Raw genomic sequence first — 6,929 nt, forward strand, 5'->3', positions numbered from 1 at the left:
TCTGAAGGAGATCAGCCCTGGGATTTCTTTGGAAGGAATGATGCTAAAGCTGAAACTCCAGTACTTTGGCCACCTCATGTGAAGAGTTGACTCATTGGAAAAGACTGATGCTGGGAGGGATTGGGGGCAGGAGGAGAAGGGGACTACAGAGGATGAGATGGCTGGATGGCATCACGGACTCGATGGATGTGAGTCTGAGTGAATTCCGGGAGATGGTGATGGACAGGGAGGCCTGGCTGGCTGCGATTCATGGGGTCGCAAAGAGTTGGACACGACTGAGCGACTGAACTGAACTAAACTGAAGATATTTCTGATATGAGACTAGTAGGAGGCTTGGCTAACCTAAGCATATAATAAAATATTTTTATATAGGTTCAATAATTAAAGAGATTTGGTAGTAAGACTAAAGAACATACAGATCAAACAAATAGGGTTCAGAAATGGATCTAATTGTATAAGGGAATTTAGTAGTTTATAAAACTACCTTTTCAAATAAATGGGAGGAAATGCACCTATTCTTAAAAACAGTTCCTTCCTAAGCATTGCATATGAGCCAAAAAGGAAAAGATAAATAAATCTAAGCACATAAAATTTAGAAATTTTTGATGGCAAAATACCACAAGTAAGGTAAAAATACAAATAGCAAACTGAAAAAAAAAAAAAAAAACTTATGACAGATGGAAAACTAATTTCATGAATATACTAGAAGGCAAAACATCAAATATAAAAATGAGCAAAAGATTCAAGGAGCAATCGTCAGGAAAATAAAAACAAATGACTAAGTAAAGGGGGAAAGGCCAACTATGTTCATTTTGGACAAATGAAAAATAAAACAAAATTACATGGCAGTTTTCTCTCATAAGATTGTCAAAATTTTAAACTATTTATTTTACTCATTGTTAATGAATGTATAGAAGGAAAATCACTTTACTCTTTTGAGAGTAAAAGTTGTGGTAAAATTTGGATAATAACTTGGAAATATCCTTTAAAATTATGAATCCACGTGCTATTTGACACAGAAATTTCAATTATTCTACAGATATATTAACACAAGTGATGAATGTTATGTATATAAATATATTTATTGCAGTGCTCAGTCCCTCAGTCATGTCCGACTCTTTACAGCCCCGTGGACTGTAGCCCGCCAGGCTCCTCTGTCCATGGGATTTTCCAGGCAAGAATACTGGAGTTGGTTGCCATTTTCTTCTCCAATATTTATTGCAGTACTATTTGAAAAACTTACTAAAGGTCATTTTGTACTTGTATATGAGGTCAGTTAAAGATATAATGATGTAAGACTATATTTTTATTAAAGCATTATTAAGTAATTGTGTATATGTATTGATTTAGAATGGTGTCCAGGATATTTTGATCTGAATGTTCATTGTAAGGACTGATGCTGAAGCTGAAGCTCCAATACTTTGGCCGCCGGATGTGAAGAACTGACTCGATGCTGGGAAAGATTGAAGGCAGGAGGAGAAGGGGATGACAGAAGATGAGATGGTTGGATGGCATCACCGACTGAGTTTGAGCAGACTTTGGGAGATAGTGAAGGACAGGGGAGCATAGCATGCCGCAGTCCATGAGGTCGCCAAGAGTCGGACACGACTGAGCGACTGAACTGAACTGAGGAATGGCATGCTCTATTTGTATTTAAGAGACACATCAGTGTAGTTACCAAGGTCTAGGCAGGGGATGGAGGGGATGATTACAGAAGGATGGCATGAGGGGAGTTTCTGGAGTGATGGAATTGTTCTGTATTCATCCTGATTGTGGTGGTGATTACACAAATCTACACATCCATGAAGATCCATAGAACCTGGAGTTACATCAGCAAGATTGCAGGTATGGAAACTAGACCCTTTTTCTCCCTTGGAAACACTAACTAAACAACTGAAAACAAACTAATTATAGGCGCTCTAAAAGTCAAAGTTCTATAGTGACCAAGCCCAGTGAAAAAAAGGTATGTTTAAAATGATAGAAGAATTCATGCATTTTGCCTCATCCTTGCTCCTTCCTCTCCCTGGCCTGATATTGTGGAGGAGGAGACCGCATCCTAATATCCAGTTCCTTCTTCAAATCAGAGAGAACAGAGTGGACTGAATTTGTTCTAATCTCTAAGCAATCTTCAGGGATTGATCTCTGTATCGCCTAACTTGATGCCATTAAGGCCAAAAGAAGCTCAAAAGATATCAGAAGGAATGGGCATGGTTACATGAAAATGCAAAAACAAACAGCTACACATAAGAGGATTAAAAATTAGAGATATCTGAAAGCCAGAGATTATAGAAGGAGGAATTCAATAGAATAGCTAAAGCTTGAAGAAGAAGAAGAAAGAGATTCTTAGGGAAATGAAAATAATTAAAAATAATCATGGAATTTGGGGAAAATTCAATTCACACAAGCCCAGGGAAGTTACCTACTTTGCAAAGGCTTCAGAAGACATGAAGTTTTCATCCTGAGCTGATCATTGAGGGTCTTCCACTCAGAGCCAGTATATAAAGATTGGAAGGAATGGCTTTTTTTTTTTTTTTTTTGTAATGTGCAAAAACGTTCAATTACCAACAAAGATCACAAGGCATAGGAAGAAACAGGAAAACATGACCCTTTCAATGTATCAACATATATCTCCAGAAACTGACCCTGAAAACACTCAGCCTGCAGACTTAGCAGACAAACACTTTAAAACATATTTTAAATACGGACAAGGAGTGAAAAAATATCAGGAAAACAATATATGAACAAAAAAATCATCAAAGAGAGAGACCTCACGGAAAGAAAAAAACCAAATTCTGGAGCTGAAAAATACAGTAACTGAATGAAAAATTCACTAGAAAAGTTAAAGAGCACATTCAAACAAGTAGATAAAAAAGAATGACCAAACATAAAGAAATTTGAAATTATCAAGTCTGAGAAGCAGAAAAGGAAAAAAAAAAAAATGAAGAAAAGTGAATAAGCTTAAGGAATTTATGGGTCTCCATCAAGTGGACCAATATATGATCATGGGAGTTCCAGAAAGAGAAGAGAGAGAACAACAGGCTTATTTGAATAAATAATGGCCAAACATTTCCCAAACTTGATGAACAGCATGAATATGTATACACATGTAATAAGTTCAATGAAATCCAAGTAGAAAGTTCTAAGAGACCCACATGGGACACACTGTAATCAAAAACAAGACAAAAGGAGAATCTTCAAAGGGGTAAGAGAAAAGCAACTTGTTACAAGCTATCCTCAATAGATTTTCGGAAAATTTCTCAGCAGAAAACTTGCAGACCAGAAAACAGTAAAAAACAACTGAAAGGACAAAAAAAAAAAATCAACTGAGATGGACACAATTCTTTAAAAAATATAAAAATAAACAATCATTATTGGTTGTAACTATGGACTAGGAAAAATGGTCCTGGAATGATCTTGAGATTTTTTTTTTTTTTAATTGAACTATAGTTGATTTACAAAGTTGTGTTAGTTTCTGGTGTTAAGCAAAGTGAATATATATATCCTTTATATATATATATACTTTAATATATATTATATTCTTTAATCCCAAGCTCCTAATTTACCCTTTACCCTCCTTTCCCTTCAGTAAATATACATATATATATATATATATACATATATATATATCTGTGTGTGTGTGAATCTATTTCTGTTTTGTGAATAAGTTCATTTCATCATTTTTTAGATTCCAGATATAAGTGGTATCATATATATTTGTCTTTCTCTGTCTAGCTTACTTCACTTAGAATGATAATCTCTAGGCCCATCCATGTTGTTGCAATGACATTATTTTATTCCTTTCTAGGGCTGAAAGAGCAATATTGCATAGGAACCTGGAATATTAGGTCCATGAATCAAGGCAAATTGGAAGTGGTCAAACAGGAGATGGCAAGAGTGAACGTCGACATTCTAGGAATCAGAGAACTAAAATGGACTGGAATGGGTGAATTTAACTCAGATGACCATTATATCTACTACTGTGGGAAGAATCCCACAGAAGAAATGGAATAGTCATCATGGTCAACAAAAGAGTCTGAAATGCAGTACTTGGATGCAGTCTCAAAAACGACAGAATGATCTCTGTTTGTTTCCAAGGGAAACCATTCATTATCACAGTAATCCAAGTCTATGCCCCAACCAGTAACACTGAAGAAGCTGAAGTTGAACAATTCTATGAAGACCTACAAGACCTTTTAGAACTAACACCCAAAAAAGATGTCCTTTTCACTACAGGGGACTGGAATCCAAAAGTAGGAAGTCAAGAAACACCTGGAGTAACAGGCAAATTTGGCCTTGGAATACAGAATGAAGCAGGGCAAAGACTAATAGAGTTTTGCCAAGAGAATGCAATGGTCATAGCAGACATCCTCTTCCAACAACAGAAGAGAAGACTCTACACATGGACATCACCAGATGGTCAACACCGAAATCAGATTGATTATATTCTTTGCAGCCAAAGATGGAGAGGCTCTATACAGTCAGCAAAAACAAGACCAGGAGCTGACTGTGGCTCAGATCATGAACTCCTTGTTGCCAAATTCATACTTAAAGTGAAGAAAGTAGGAAAAACTGCTAGACCATTCAGGTATGACCTAAATCAAATCCCTTATGATTATACAGTGAAGGTAAGAAATAGATTTAAGGGCCTAGATCTGATAGAGTGCCTGATGAACTATGGAGTGAGGTTCATGACATTGTACAGGAGACAGGGATCAAGACCATCCCCATGGAAAAGAAATACAAAACAAACAAATAGGCTGTCTGGGGAGTCCTTACAAATAGCTGTGAAAAGAGGAGAAGTGAAAAGCAAAGGAGAAAAGGAAAGATATAAGCATCGGAATGCAGAGTTCCAAAGAATAGCAAGGAGAGATAAGAAAGCCTTCCTCAGCTATCAGTGCAAAAAAATAGAGGAAAACAACAAAATGGGAAAGTCAAGAGATCTCTTCAAGAAAATTAGAGATACCAAGGGAACATTTCATGCAAAGATGGGCTCGATAAAGGACAGAAATGGTATGGACCTAACAGAAGCATAAGGTATTAGGAAGAGTTGGCAAGAATACACAGAAGAACTGTACAAAAAAGATCTTCATGACCCAGATAATCATGATGGTGTGATCACTCACCTAGAGCAAGACATCCTGGAATGTGAAGTCAAGTGGGCCTTGGAAAGCATCACTAAGAGCAAAGCTAGTGGAGGTGATGGAATTCCAGTTGAGCTATTTCAAATCCTAAAAGATGATGCTGTGAAAGTGCTGCACTCAATATGCCAGCAAATTTGGAAAACTCAGCAGTGGCCACAGGACTGGAAAAGATCAGTTTTCATTCCAATCCCAAAGAAAGGCGATGCTAAAGAATGCTCAAACTACCACACAATTGCACTCATCTCACATGCTAGTAAAGTAATGCTCAAAATTCTCTAAGCCAGGCTTCAGCAATATGTGAACCATGAAGTTCCAGATGTTCAACCTGATTTTAGAAAAGGCAGAGGAACCAGAGATCAAATTGCCAACATCTGCTGGATCATCAACAAAGCAAGAGAGTTCCAGAAAAACATCTATTTCTACTTTATTGACTAAGCCAAAACTTTGACTGAGTGGATCACAATAAACTGTGGAAAATTCTGAGAGAGATGGGAATACCAGACCACCTGACGTGCCTCTTGAGAAACCTATATGCAGGTCAGGAAGCAACAGTTAGAACTGGACATGGAACAACAGACTGGTTCCAAATAGGAAAAGGAGTATGTCAAGGCTGTATATTGTCACCCTGCTTATTTAACTCCTATGCAGAGTACATCATGAGAAAAGCTGGGCTGGAAGAAGCACAAGCTACAATCCAGATTGCCAGGAGAAATATCAATAACCTCAGATATGCGGATGACACCATTCTTATAGCAGAAAGTGAAGAGAAACTAAAAAGCCTTTTGTTGAAAGTGAAAGAGGAGAGTGAAAAAGTTGCCTTGAAGCTCAACATTCAGAAAACTAAGATCATGGCCTCCAGTCCCATCACTTCATGGAAAATAGATGGGGAAACAGTGGAAACAGTGGCTGACTTTATTGTCTGGGGCTCCAAAATCACTGCAGATGGTGACTGCAGCCATGAAATTAAAAGACACTTACTCCTTGGAAGGAAAATTATGACTAATCTAGATAGCATATTAAAAAGCAGAGAGAAATGCAAATCAAAACCACAATGAGGTACCATTTCACACCAGTCAGAATAGCTGCTATCCAAAAGTCCACAAGCAATAAATCCTGGAGAAGGTGTGGAGAAAAGGGAACCCTCTTACACTGTTGGTGGGAATGCAAATTAGTACAGCCACTATGGAGAACAGTGTGGAGAGTCCTTAAAAAACTGGAAATAGAACTGCCTTATGACCCAGCAATCCCACTGCTGGGCATACACACCGAGGAAACCAGAATTGAAAGAGACACATGTACCCCAGTGTTCATCACAGCACTGTTTATAATAACCAGGACATGGAAGCAACTTAGATGTCCATCAGCAGATGAATGGATAAGAAAGCTGTGGTACATTTACACAATGGAGTATTACTCGGCCATTAAAAAGAATACATTTGAATCAGTTCTAATGAGGTGAATGAAACTGGAGCCAGTTATACAGAGTGAAGTAAGCCAGAAAGAAAAACACCAATACAGTATACTAATGCATATGTATGGAATTTAGAAAGATGGTAAGGATAACCCTGTATGCGAGACAGCAAAAGAGACACAGATGTATAGAACAGTCTTTTGGACTCTGAGGGAGACGGTGGGATGATTTGGGGGAACGGCATTGAAACATGTATAATATCATATAAGAAATGAATTGCCAGTCTGGGTTCGATGCAGAGTGCAGGATGCTTGAGGCTGGTGCACTGGGATGACCCGGAGGGATGGTGTGGCGGGGGAAGGTGGGAGGGGGTTCGG

This window comes from Oryx dammah, unplaced genomic scaffold (genome assembly GCF_014754425.2).
Source record: "Oryx dammah isolate SB20612 unplaced genomic scaffold, SCBI_Odam_1.1 HiC_scaffold_16, whole genome shotgun sequence".
Lineage (NCBI taxonomy): Eukaryota > Metazoa > Chordata > Mammalia > Artiodactyla > Bovidae > Oryx > Oryx dammah.